At 49.7% G+C, this 14,505-nt stretch overlaps 1 long non-coding RNA gene across 1 annotated transcript in view; it reads left to right on the top strand.

Annotated features, from left to right (window-relative positions):
- LOC143822508 (uncharacterized) overlaps window positions 1–12,845 on the top strand; it is a 108,188-nt gene extending 95,343 nt beyond the window's left edge. The window contains exon 4 of the long non-coding RNA XR_013226185.1: window positions 12,650–12,845. This is a non-coding gene — a long non-coding RNA (uncharacterized LOC143822508). The remainder of the gene's footprint in view (window positions 1–12,649) is intronic.
- Window positions 12,846–14,505: the final 1,660 nt, after the last annotated feature.

Below are 14,505 nucleotides of genomic sequence, written 5' to 3'. Positions count from 1 at the left end.
GAGGAACCTATCTAACTGTCAGGAAATTCTTCCAGATGTTTATCATAAAATATTTTGAATTAATTTCATATAATTGGGACTGGTCCTACCCACTGGATCAACAGAAAATAACTCTGCTCCATCCTATGACAGTCCTCCAAATACTTGAAGATGGCGATCATATCACTTCTTAGTGGTCTTCTCTCCAGACTAAACAGACCAAACTCTCTCAGCCTTTCCTCATACGTCTTGGTCTCCAAACCCCTCACCATCTTTGTTGCCCTCCTCTGGACACATTCCAGTTTGTCAACATCTCTCTTCAACTGGGGTGCTCAAAACTGAACACAGTACTCCAAGTGAGGCTGAACCAGCGCAGAGTAAAGTGGTACCATCACCTCCCGTGATCTGGACATGATACTCCGTTTGATACAGCCCAAAACCCCATTTGCCTTTTTAGCCACTGAGTGACACTGCTGACTCACGTTCAGTGTCTGGTGTACTAGTATTAGAGCTATAAGCAAGTCTAACAGATCAGCTCTATCTTTACTGGAAATAGCCAGCACCCCTGGAAATCTATAACCCTGAAGCCTTGAGAGGGGGGGGGGGAGACTGGGGTGATGGAGAAGGTGGATGCAGGATGGGTTCTTAGATTTTTCACTGCCAGAGTTTGCTATTTAATATTTTAATATTTTAATACCAAGACCCCCTAGATCCTTTTCACACATCCTACTACCAAGACAGGTCTCCCCCATCCTGTGATGATGCATTTGGTTTTTCCTACCTAAATGAAGAACTTTACATTTGTCCCTATTGAATTTCATTTTATTCATTTTAGCCCAGTTTTCCAGCCTGTCAGGATTATCCTGTATCCTGATTCTGTCTTTTGCTTTGTTTGCTACCCCTCCCAGTTTAGGATCATCTGCAAATTTAATAAGCACCCCCTCTATTCCTTCATTTAAATCATCTATAATTGTGTTGAACAACACAGGGCCCAGGACAGATCCCTGAGGCAGTCCACTTGTGAATGGTTATGGGTGACTGGAAAGGTCTGGGAGTTTTTTTTAAATGATGGGTCCCCCCCTTTTTTTGGACAATTGGCCTTCCCTTCTGTTAGTAAGTGGAGGACACTGGACTGGAGGCACCATGGCCTTCTTTTGGTCATACCCCTTCCATTAACAAGCCCAGAGCCCATACTTTGTCCTTCAACTAGGGCTGGTGGGAGAAACATGGGTCTGAAAAATACAGGGACTGAAAACTTGGGGCGTTTTCACACTTGCTAAATAATTTAGTTTAAATCCACAGTGGCCATTTGCAAGGATCTTGCCATTTCACACAGTAAAATCCAGTTGCAAAGTGGATTGAAAGTATTTCACTTAGTGTGTGTGAAAGAGCAATCCTAAACAGAGATCCTAAAAAGAAAGGCTGTCCTTCTATGCCCATTGATTTTGATGGACTTAAGAGTTGGTAGAATTTAAATATGGAAAAAACAGTTAGAATGTCAAGCTGCTTAAAAGAATCAGAGGAAGAACATTCTTCCTGTTTGCCTCCACAACAGAATAAACACAAAGTAGAACAGTTAAACAGTTAGTCATCCCTTTCCTCTTTCTATACAAAGTGTGTTTCTCTTCTAAATAAAACTATGTTATTAGTTGTTATCCTTTAAGCAGCCTGGAGTTCATTGACTTGTTGGCAGGTATTTGGCTCAAGGATTGGCAAACAGGCTACAGCTTTATGGTAACATTTTCAACCAAGTGTTGGCTGGAAAGGGGAGAGGGAGCCCATAGCCTCTTACAGGCCATCAGGCCTGCATCCCGTATAGACCTAAGCGTCACCCTGGGTAGCCGGTAACAGACCCGTGCTGAGCCACCAGTTCCGTCTCTGCCGGGCATCATCTCTAGAGTGGACCTGGATGCCTCAGGAGGCAATTATCTCCCTCGGCCCACCCAGGCACACTTAGGCTGTGATTGTCTTCTCTGGGCCTTTCCATCCCATTTCTTGCCTTTCCTTCAGGCCTTTTTCCGCTGGGGAGTCATTTCTTTCCTTGTCTCCCCCCTTTTTTTGCTGGGCTCCATCCCCTTGCCCCCTGCCATCTGTGACAATATAAATAGCAACAATCACCTGTAACATTCCAGCAAGTAAACACAGGCCCATTCTGCACCAGGATCAATGTTGCAAATTGGTTTTGGAACGAAAAAACACCATTTTAAATAGTGGAATTCATCGTTATGCATACCTGCCTTTGTAGTGGAATCCAGTTGCGTTTCAATCGTTTCCCACAGGTTTCCGGTCTCGGCAAAAATCGCTATCCAGGAAGCAATATTTGCCGAGCTTTGTCCTGCCCCTGGCCGTCAATCAAATGAGCAGCCAATGGGCGGCCGTTATCATGCTCCCGAAAAGCCCCTTTCCCTTTAAGTCAGGTTTAATTAAAAAAACACGTTGCAACGAATATGCCTTGATTCGTTGCAATGGAGAGGCCCATCTAGCTAGCAGGTGGCGTGTGAACTGCTGTTTTATCGTTGCCATGCTCCCCCCCCCCCCGTGCACAGGCGCGATTTTCGGTCAAAAATAAAGGGAACCAGCAAACGGGGCTGTGTGGTGCTTAGTGACTTAAACCAGCTTTGTGGAGGGACTGCAGCTGGGGAAGCCTCGCTGGGTGAATGGAGGCTTGCCGGTTCGTTGCTCTCCGCTCGCTCAGAGAAAAAAAAATGGCGATCGCTTCGCCGGAAGATCAGAGGCGAGAGCCAGGGGGAGGGACTTTGCTGAAACCGCAACAATGGTAACGCACAGAACTTTTCCGCTAGTGTTGCAGATTGCTTGCAAGAGTGTAGAGCTTTCCAGAGGGTGAATCCACGTTTGGGGATTTCCCTGGAAGCACTACAACAAAGTGCTTTTTGCAGCTCGGCTTCAGGAGAGTGGCAGATTGTGTACGACGTTGTGCATAACTGCATTTTAGTAGCGATTACAATTTGCCACACTCCTGCTACAATGAATCTGTGCGGAATGGCCCACAGTCACATAGCAGCTCCATTAACCATGTTGGTAGGAAAGGGGTAGGTGGGAGACAGTCCTCTTCGGCTGCCTTGGGAGAAGAGGCTGCCGAGGAGCACATGGCACCCTGTAAGGATGCTAGGTGCCTCTCCCCTCCCTCCCTGATGCTGCATGTCAGTGCCATGCCAGCCCCGCCCCCCTGGAAGAGTGCTCCTGGCGTCTTCCTCTTCCCGCCTACCTGCCTCTCCGTCATTGGCAGGCCATGGGAAGTCATGGCCTGCTTTTTATTTGGATTGAGACCTCCAGAGTTGTGATGCAGAGACAGGCCGTGGCCAATCACTTCTGAACATCTCCTGCTTTGAAAACCCCACGAGAGAGTCCCCATAAGTGGGCTGAGACTTGAAGGTACTTCCCACCAGCACCAAGGTGCTCTGGTATTGCTTCCTGGTTGTATCCTGTGCCAGGAGATGGATCTGACAGGTGGTGATTCAGACACCTTCTGCCAGGAGATAAATCATTGAGCAAAGGAGGGAGGAGAATATGTGAATGTGCAAAAACAAATGTTTGAAATTCTGAGGTTAATAATAGCCAGTGTTCATAATTTCTAATGTTTTCCCCTGCTGTAAAGGCTGCCTGCTGAGAGAAGAAATAAAATATAGCTCTCACATACCAGATGTCCTGTTAAGGCACTGTGAAGTTTCTGCAGATTGCCCCAATAATGAATTCCTGACTTGATGTAAAAGATCAAATTACTGAAAAATAATGCGAACAAACCCACATTGATACATTGCCAAGACTGGCTACTAACAAAAGTACTTCACCTTATGTCCCACATTTCACACCCACCCCTCCAGAATCCAGGCTTAGGTGGGAGAACATCAAAGACAAAACCAATGGAGCTGTGTGAAATCAGCCGGACTTTATCAAGGACACCACAACAGCCACCTTAGGAGTATTTGGGAGATGGGGTGTGTGTGTGTGAACACAAGCAGAAAAGGGAACCTAAATGGCAGGGCAGTAAAAGTAGGGAGGGGCGCCCCAGCCTACCCTGATAAAAGGAAAGAAAAACCTGCAACTATCTCCCATCCTCACTATATGATCCATAGCATAAAGGCACTTTTGACATGCACTTCCTTTTCCATTGCTCTGGTTTCAGGCAGATTCACTGTGGTCCTCATGAAGTGATTCTTTTTGTGGGCTGCAATCAGGAGCAAAGGAGCAAGATGTTTCTGCATCATATCAGATCACTGTCTTTCTGCCCAGTATTATCATGGCATCATTTCCCCTCTGTTCTTTCCGCTGTCTCTTTCCTTCCACTCTTCACTCAGATGAAACCTTGCTGCTTCTGCCTCACTGTCTGTCCCTGTCATTTCCCCTCCTTTCGTTTAGAGGCTCACTGGAGCAGAAGAGCTGAGAGGAAGGCTGTCCCAGAGCGTCCCATAAACTCATGATGCTGTGACACAGCATCTGTGGAGGCACAACTTATCTCAGCAGTAGAATCATAGAATCATAGAGTTGGAAGGAGCCATACAGGCCATCTAGTCCAACCCCCTGCTCAACGCAGGATCAGCCCTAAGCATCCTAAAACAATATAAGATTGGTTCAAAATAATATAAGATTGGTTTAAAGTTCCAAAATACTTCCTGTGTTCAATAGATCCGTCCTAACCCTTGTACCTATTTAGCCAGGCACTTCTACATTTAATTGCTAATCTTGTATATTTGGAAATAATAGAGGATACATTCTTATTTTTTATCCAAAAGGAGTTCCTTTAATTTGGCTTGTCTTGAAGTAGCCCTTAAGTCAGTGAGGACGGAATACAGCAATTCCTGATGCAATTGGTTGTAAATACAGCAATCAAAAACCACATGTTCAGTGTTCTCGATGTGACCATCCTGGCATATGCAAGGACGTTACTGGGGTGGAAGCTTGTTATATGTTCCCTCTCCCCTGAAGGAGATGCTCAAAGGCGAGCATTGTAGTGCAATAAGTGCTCGAGACGACTGAAGATGGTGCCGTGCTAGCCCATTCTGTAATGAGCTCCCGAGCCAAACAGAGGGCCAGGAGCAGAAGCACCTGGCAGACCTGAGCGGGATGCACAAATCTCGCTCACTGGTCGCCCCAGGAACCGGGAACGGCATCCTGAGGGTCCTACAGATCCGCAGAGACTAAGTTATCCGGATTACCTCTGCTTGTGCTCGGGGCCATAATGGTGTCCTTGTCGAAAATAACTTTCTAATCTTGAAACGACCAGCCGCATAAAATCCTGCATTCTTCCCAAGCTATCTTTTCCCAGCTTGACAAGAGCGGAAGTCTGGCGAATCAACAACACAAAGACTGTGAGTTCTCTGTTTGCTTTCCTCTTCTTTAAAGCCAGGCACTATCCCGCCTTCTTCCCCCCTAACCAATTTGCAAAGGAATTCTTTTTTTGGATGGGAGGCAAGCCAGCTAAATACACTCGTTAAAATAAACAAAAGAAAGAGCTTAAGAACTTATTAAGGAGAGCCCAGCGGGAGATGTTGACAGAAAACGGAGATTGACTAACTGATAATTCCTGATCGCCCGAACTCTCGCGAGACGCCCTGTGACTATATGGTGGTGTATACATTCTGTGGAGTTGTTTACTTCAATGGAAAACCTAACTAATGCACAGATGTATCGCCTAATATGCAAGGGCAACTCAGAGATATTGAAAGTAGTCAAAAAGGTTGAAAAAGAGATTCAAGATACCAAGAAAGAGCTCTCAGACAGAATCGATGGTTTGAAAAAAATAGCTGATGAAAACACAACTCAGCTGGCAACACACCAAACGAGAATCCTATGTCTGGAAGCTAATCAACAGGAGTGGGAAAGTGTGGCAGAAGACAAATCCAAAGTCCTGGAAGTAGAATCTAAAGCTAGGAATGTAAAAATCAAAGGCGTTTCGGAAGAATTTGGGAAAACAGACCTGAGAAAGGAAATCACTGAAAGCCTGGAAGACTACTTGTGTTGTGCTTGGGGACTTAGGGGAGCTTTAAAGCACTTCTGTGGAGGGACTATAGCCGGAGAAGCCTCTCTGGGTGAACAAAGCCTCGCTGGTTCGTTGCTTTCCCTGCTGACTCCAAGGGGAAAAAATGGCGATTACTTCACCGGAAGTTCGGAGATGAGAGCCAGAGGGAGGGACTTTGTTGCAGCCGCTACATTGAGAACGCACAGGTCTTTTTCACAAGTGTTGCAGGTTGTTGGCAGGAGTGTAGCGATTTTCTGAGGGTGAATCCATTTTTCTGGATTCACCGGAAATTGCTACAATGAAGCGATTTTAGCGATAGTGTTGCAGGACTGTTGCAGATTGTGTGCGACATCATGCGGAATGGCAAATTAGTAGCATTTACCATTTGTAAGCCTTCTGCTACTTTGAACACGTGCGGAATGGCCCTCAGAGTTGTCAATATTAGAAATACAGAATATAAAAGATAATCTACTTTGACCATGGAGAAGCCCCTGAAATATTTTTCAGGCTTCAAGGAGGCCCGGAACCATGCTGGAAGTGAAGTCAGTTGGCTACTCCTCCCTGCCCTGCCTGAGGAGGACTGGGGGGGGGGGAAGGTGGTTTGAGGCAGGAATAGGCATCCAGGCTCTTTCCCCTTTCCAGGTCGATGGAAGTGGCCGATTTCCTGCTTTCACAGCAATGTTGGGAATAACGTGTGGCTGAGTCCATTAAGGCTTTAGAGGGGGAAAGCTGGGAGCCCCTAAGAAGCTCATACAGAGTCCAAGGGCTCCAGGGAGCCATGGTTAGGAATCCCTGATAGAGAGTATACTCTCCAAAACAGCCCGTTTCTTCTTTGGTGGGAACTAATTTCTATAGTCTGGATATACTTTTTCAGTCTAGGAAATCTTCAAGCTTCATCTGGAGGTTGGCAACTCTTCCCTGGCACAACCTTCTTCACACAGTTCTGGTGAGGATAAAGCTGATGGAGAAAGAGACACCGAGTGACTTGGGAAAACTTATATTTAAAAGATATATTTTAATAAACTCGCATAATAAATGGCCCAAATTGCCATGTTTGGAGAGGGAAAATCACCAAAGGATATAAGTGGAAGAATCAAGCCACACATTTATTTTGACTCAAATATTTCTCACCAGGTTTTTTTTTAAGTGCAAAAGAGCACCAGATGGTTTCATGTTCAGCTGATGGTGATTGAGGAGAAGGAGAGAGAAAAGTTTGTCCTCTCTTTGCCATCTGTTGTCCACTCAAACTCTCCCTCCCTCCAGCTACTTTTCTGCCTGTAGGGAAGAGAATAATGCTGGGCTGCCCTATCTTTCCCGCTTCAGGTGTCAGGATTGTAGAATCTCTGTCATAAATTAGCCTGAGTTCCTCCATGTCAGTTATATTGCTTGATTGGGCCTGGCGCCTGCTTGCCCTGTCCTTGTAGTTTGTAAGCTATAAAATAGAATAGTGATGTTATGTTAACCTTTATCTTGTTGTGGGCTCACAGGGTTGTTGTCACCTCTCTCAAGGCTGGGAGAATGGAATCCTGTTGTTTTAACACACATGTCTTTTCTCTCCTACCCCCCTCCTTGGGAACTGTCAAGTTTTGGGCGGGAGAAATGTATTGATAAGCTGGGGCAAATCTGGCCTCTGGTCAGATTTGACTTTCAGTCCAATGCGTATAGTGCTAATCAATAAAACTCTTTTCTTTTGAATAAGTTTTGTTGTGAGTTTCCTGTGCGTCTGACATCAAGTCAAATCTCACAACTCCTTTCACCTGCGAAAATGCAGGGCGAGGGACATACTTTTTCTGAGCAGGGAGAGGGCCTGGATTGGGACCTTTCCCAGGGCGACGGCGCCAGTGCAGGGCCGTACAGCTCGGGCATGCTGAGGGCAATCTCGGGGACAACCCCGGGGCCCGAGGAATTTTTGGAACGACACGTCACCCAGCGCAGGCGATTGTCGAGGTACGACCGCCCTACTGGGGACGAAGTGTGGCCGGAGCACCTGGCACTGCCTAGCTACGGACTGGAGCCTGTGGGTGAGACGCAGGACTTGCAGTACAAGCTGGACAGGGTGACCAACTGGCTGCAGGACCTTTCGGGTCGGTTGGATCCGGAGGAGAAACGACGGACACAACGCCTGTTGAAGGAAGTGCTCGGTGGTGGTGCACACGATACCAGCGGACGCAGAGCGAGTGGTGGGCTTGCCCTGCGGGAGCACGGCATGGCGGACACACAAGCAGCAGCGGATGCTGAAGCGGTGGCCAGAGCCAGAGCGCAGCTGGAGATCGAGGCGGAGGCTGCGGCGCGGGCGAGAGCGCTGCGGGAAAGGGAAAACGAAGACGAGGAGCGAGAGGACGCGGGTGGCGCTGGCGGTGACGGAGCCGGTGGCGACGGAGCCGGAGGCGACGGCGCGGACGGAGACGCTGAGGCAGCGGCGGCGGCAGCGGCGGCGGCGGACGTTGCGGGAGCTGAGGCGGCAGCAGCTGCAGCGGCGCGAGAAGCAGCGGCGGCGGCCGCGCGGGCAGCAGAGGCGGCGAGGGTGGCAGATCGAGCGAGAGTGGCGGCGGGACGAGGACGGGGCATCGGCCGGGGTGCAAGGCCCCTGGTCCCAGCTCCGGCGCCAGCGGAATGGGGCCCAGGGCGCCTACCCCCCCACCTCCGTGGAGTGGAGATGCGGAGCACCTATAAATTCAAGGCTAAGTTTTCGGGGAACCCCGCAGAATTCCCTACGTTCCTGGTGCATCTCCAGGCCTACATGATGGACATGGGTTTTACGTTCCATGACGACGCCGAGCGGGTGCGTTTTGTGGGGCAGGCCCTAGAAGGCAAGGCTGCCAAATGGTTCCTGGACTTGTACCGTTATCATCCCCAAGCCATCCGTAATTACAACCACTTCCTGCGAGCCATGCGCCAGATGTATGTGGAGCCGTTCGAACGGGAGACGGCAGAGAAGAAGCTCAGGGCTCACCGGCAAGGAAAATTGTCAGTGGTGGAGTATGCCAGGGAATTTAAGGAGCTGGCGTCTTCGGTGCCTGACTGGACCGAACCCCAATGCGTACTGGCGTTTGTGGGGGGCCTCGATCCCACTCTGGCTGACAAATGCCTCCTTTTGGAAGACCCGCTTACCGTCGACGTGTGGGTCCAATTGGCTGGAGAGATGGAAAATCGATTGGAGCGGGCCTCGATGATTCAGGTCTTAGCGGGTAAAACTGTGGCGAAGACTTCCACCCCGGCGAAAGTCAAGCCCCGTGCGAAGCTGGAGCCGACGGAGCGCACCCGGCGCATGGCGAAAGGGCTGTGCTTGGGTTGCGGCCAAGCGGGGCATTTTCTCGCACAATGCCCGTCAAAAGCGGGATCGACACCGAGAGCCGTGAATAGCCCCCCAACGAAAGCTCAGCCCACCAAGATAGCCGCCCCGAAGAAAAGTGCCAAGTCCCTGCTGGTGCCGGTGGCTGCCGTACCGGCAGTGGACGACTCGGAGGAAAGTAGCGAGCCGGAGGAGGAGGACCAAGCCGAGGCGCAGTCGGGAAACGAGGACGGTCTGCTGTAAAGGCGCCCCGCCAGCAGGCCGCCAACAGGGGCAAACGCGCGGTGAGTGATTCCCCCTTGCTGCTCTTACCTGCCAATCTCTCCAACCCCAAGTCGGGGAAAACAGTGGGTGTCCGATGTATCGTGGACTCGGGGTGCACCCAATCCTTAGTGAGCCCGGCGCTGGCCGAGACTTTGGGGGTGGGAAAGGTGCCGCTGAGAGAACCCTTGCCAATCACCCAATTAGATGGGAAATGTGCCCCCGGAGGGGAAGCCACGGCAAAAACGCGCCCAATGGACTTGGACATAAAAAAACATTGGGAGCAAATCCAACCTTTGGTAGCCCCTCACTCTGCCTTCCCTTGAGTGTTGGGATTGGATTGGCTGAAGGAACATGACCCCCTAGTGAAATGGAAAGAAGGGACTGTGGAATTCACCTCTCCCGCTTGCGAGCAGCACGCTCGGCCGCGGAGCCCCCCGAGCTCGGGGGTTGTGGCCGCATTGGGATCGGGGGGGGCAGCGCTTCCTCCCGAGTATCGGGACTTTGCTGATGTGTTCGCGGAGGTGGAGTGCAACCAACTTCCCCCCCATCGTAAAACTGACTGCGCAATTGAATTGAAGAAGGGGGAACCCCTCCCCAAAGCCAAGCTTTACACCATGAGCCCGCGGGAAATGGCGGAGCTCAGGGAATTTTTGGATAAAAACTTGGCGAGGGGCTTTATTAGACCGGCCACATCGTCCTTGGCGGCCCCGGTCCTCTTTGTGAAAAAGAAAGACGGTTCACTGCGTTTGTGCACCGACTACCGGGGTTTGAACGCAGTCTCCACATGCAACGCCTACCCGCTCCCCCTGATAAAGGACTTATTGGGCCACTTGGGGAAGGCGCGAATCTTCACGAAACTGGATTTAAGGGAGGCCTATTACCGGGTCCGAATAAAGAAGGGACACGAATATTTGACAGCCTTTAACACTCCCCTGGGGCAGTTTGAGTACACCGTAATGCCGTTCGGCCTCGCCGGCGCTCCGGGCGTGTTCATGAATATGATTAATGAAATTATGCATGATTTATTGTACCAGGGGGTGTTGGTTTATATTGATGATATTCTTGTGTATTCAGAAAATGTTGAGAGTCATGCTAAACTGGTCCGTGAGGTGCTCCGCCGCTTGCGGGAGCACCAGTTGTTTGCCAAACTGTCAAAATGCGAGTTCCACCAAGATGCGGTGGAGTTTCTGGGCTTCAGGGTCTCCCAGGCTGGGATTGAAATGGACCCGGGCAAAGTGCGGGACCTGTTGGCGTGGGAACCCCCCCCCCCGTACTAGGAGGCAGTTACAAAGTTTTTTGGGGTTCGCTAATTTTTATAGAACCTTTATCCCCAATTTTGCCAAAGTGGCGTTGCCTCTTACTGATTTGTTGAAAACCAAACAAGGGGGAAAGACAGCTAACCGTCCGGGGGCGCCTCTCCATTGGACTCCCCCATGCCAGGACGCGTTTGACCGACTGAAATTGTTGTTTACGTCCGAACCGGTGCTGGCCCATGCTGACCCAACTAGGCAATTCACCGTGCAAGTAGATTCCTCGGACGTGGCAATGGGGGCCGTGATCCTCCAAGAGGGGGAGGATGGGAAATTGCACCCGCTGGCCTATCTTTCAAAGAAATTTTCTGGGGCGGAACGGAACTGGGCCATTTGGGAGAAGGAAGCGGCTGCAGTCAAATTGGCTCTTTCCACTTGGAGGCATTGGTTAGAGGGGTCCGCAGTGCCATTTGTGGTCTGGACGGATCATAAAAACCTCCAGGCGCTCAAGCAGCCCCGCTCGCTTTCGGCAAAGCAGATGAGATGGGCGGAGTTTTTCGCTCGTTTTAACTTCTCCCTTAAACATCTACCCGGCAAAATGAACTTTCTGGCAGACGCCCTGTCGCGCCTGCCCCAGTACAACAGCAAACGAGACCCATTGGTGGATACAGTTTTTACCCCCGCCCAACTGGGGATGGCCGCGGTGACGCGCAGCCACACGAAGTCTGTAACGCCCATTCCAGGGGGTTGGGTCCAGAAGGAGTTGTCACAGGACTCGGAATTCTACTCCCTCCGCCCCGATCTGACTGAGAAGGGGGGGCTCTTTTTCAAAGGCGAGAGACTTTTTGTCCCGGCTGCGGCCAGGGGGGAGGTTTTAAAACTTTGTCACGATGCGAAAACAGCTGGACATTTTGGGTTTGTGAAAACTCTGCACCTGGTCAGGAGACAGTATTGGTGGCCTTCTCTGCGCAAGGATGTGGAAAAGTATGTGCAGGGGTGCCCCATTTGTGTCGCCTCAAAACCTGCTGGGGGAAAGAAAAAAGGGCTGTTGCAGCCCCAGCCCACCCCCTCTCGGCCTTGGACGGATGTCACTATGGATTTTATTACGGACTTACCTCCCAGTCAAGGGAAAACCGTCATTTGGGTGGTAGTGGACGCTTTTTCAAAGCAGGCTCATTTTATCCCGTGCACGGCCTTGCCTACTGCAGCCAAATTGGCTTCAATGTTTATTAACCACGTGGTACGTCTGCACGGGATCCCGACACGTGTCCTGACGGATCGGGGCCCCCAGTTCGTTGCCAAGTTCTGGCGGGAGCTCCTGAAGTTGTTAGGCATAGAACAAGCCCTCACCTCAGGCTATCACCCCGAGTCTAATGGCCAAACCGAGAGAGTCAACCAGATCTTGGAGCAATACTTACGCTGCTTTATCAATCATCAGCAAGACGACTGGGTTTCTTTACTGCCACTCGCTGAATTTGCCTATAACAATGGGGCCCACGCCTCAACGGGGGTATCCCCCTTCAAAGTGGTGTATGGGACTGATTTAGTGGCAGCACCCACTTGGGAACTTAGCTCCACCGAAGCCCCTGACATAAATAAGTGGGCTGCAACCATCAGTGCAGGGTGGCCGGAGATAGTTGCCAGCCTCAAAGGAGCGAAACAGGCCTATAAAGCCCAGGCAGATAAAAAACGGGTACCTGCACCAGAATGGAAAGTGGGAGATCTGGCCTATTTGTCCACAAAGAATTTGCGGTGTCAACAAAAATCCAAGAAGCTTGGCCCAAAATATGTGGGCCCATTTAAAGTGGTTAAACTAATAAATGCTGTAACTGTGGAACTTGTTTTACCAAAGACTTATAGGAATGTGCATCCGGTTTTTCATTCCAGCCTGCTGCGAAGAGCTCCCGTCCCGGATGAATGGCACCCTCCTCCAGCTACGCCTGTGCCGATATACATCGACAAAGACACCCACTATGAAGTTAACCAAATTTTAGACTCTCGTATGCATAAGGGTCGCCTCCAGTATTTGGTCGATTGGAAAGATTTTCCCTCTGGGGACAAGGAGTGGGTTGAGGCTGGGAATGTGAAGGTGAATGTGAATGAGCTAAGCCTTCTCCGGGCTTTCCATCGAGCATTTCCTGATTGTCCTCGCCCGGTGGATGCCGGCTAGGTGGGGGAGTGAGTTAGTTTTAATGCGGAGGGATGTCAGGATTGTAGAATCTCTGTCATAAATTAGCCTGAGTTCCTCCATGTCAGTTATATTGCTTGATTGGGCCTGGCGCCTGCTTGCCCTGTCCTTGTAGTTTGTAAGCTATAAAATAGAATAGTGATGTTATGTTAACCTTTATCTTGTTGTGGGCTCACAGGGTTGTTGTCACCTCTCTCAAGGCTGGGAGAATGGAATCCTGTTGTTTTAACACACATGTCTTTTCTCTCCTACCCCCCTCCTTGGGAACTGTCAAGTTTTGGGCGGGAGAAATGTATTGATAAGCTGGGGCAAATCTGGCCTCTGGTCAGATTTGACTTTCAGTCCAATGCGTATAGTGCTAATCAATAAAACTCTTTTCTTTTGAATAAGTTTTGTTGTGAGTTTCCTGTGCGTCTGACATCAGGGAGAAAAGCATCATCCGCTTCGTTTTCTCTTTCGTATCTCTGCAGAGCTCTCAGTGATGGAAGAGGCCAACCCCTTGCTCAGTGCAGGAGCAGCGCAAGGCAAGCTTGACAAATGTTTGTCCAGCCACTGCTGGAAGACTGCCAGTGAGGGGGAGCTCCCCACCTCCCCAGGTAGCTCATCCCATTGCAGACTGTAAAAAATGGAATGATTGGTGGAATGATTCTCATGACTGGAATGTAATGGTGGATGGATATGAACTGTTCAGAAAAAACAGAATAGATCAAAGAGGTGGAGGAGTGGCACTGTATGTGAGGAAAGGGCTTACCTATCAGGAAATTCTAGTGAAGGAGAGCATATCTACAGTGGAAAGCATCTGGGTGAAAATAAGCGAGGGGAAAACAAACAGTGTGGTGGTTGGTGTCTGCTACCGACTGCCTGACCAAAAAGAAGATGTGGATGCTGCACTTTGTGAGCAGCTTGAGAAAATATCCAAGCGGCAGGACCTTGTCATCATGAGTGACTTCAATTTCCCAGATGTGTGCTGGGAAACAAACTCTGCGAAGCGTCCTCAGTCATGCAACTTTCTGACCTGCCTGGCTGACAATTTCATTTATCAAATGGTAGATGAACCCACAAGAGGTTCAGCCAAACTGGACTTAATACTGACCAACAGGCAAGAGTTGGTGGATGAGGTGAAGGAGGTGGGGACTCTAGGGGGAAGTGACCATGTCCTCATAGAATTCCTTTTGAGATGGGGAGCCAAGGAATTGTAGCCAGACGCGGATGTTGGATTTTCGTAGGGCAAACTTTAATAAACTCAGAGACATGATGAGTGTCATACCATGGATGAGAATGCTGGAAGGGAAGGGAGCATGTGAAGGGTGGGCGCTACTCAAACAAGAGCTATTGCATGCTCAATCAATTACTATCCCAGAAAGACAAAAACACTGAAAGAGCTCTAAGAAGCCTATTTGGATGAACAGAGAACTTTAAGAGGAACTAAGAAAGAAAAGGAAAATGTTCAGGAAATGGAGGGAAGGACAGAGCTCTAAAGAAGAGTACCTACAGGTTACTAGGCACTGTAGATCAATCATCAGAAATGCCAAAGCTGAGAATGAGCTAAGATTGG

This window comes from Paroedura picta, chromosome 1 (genome assembly GCF_049243985.1).
Source record: "Paroedura picta isolate Pp20150507F chromosome 1, Ppicta_v3.0, whole genome shotgun sequence".
NCBI lineage: Eukaryota > Metazoa > Chordata > Lepidosauria > Squamata > Gekkonidae > Paroedura > Paroedura picta.
The sequence above is the reverse complement of the archived record's forward strand: the minus strand, read 5'-3'. Positions and strand labels throughout refer to the sequence as shown.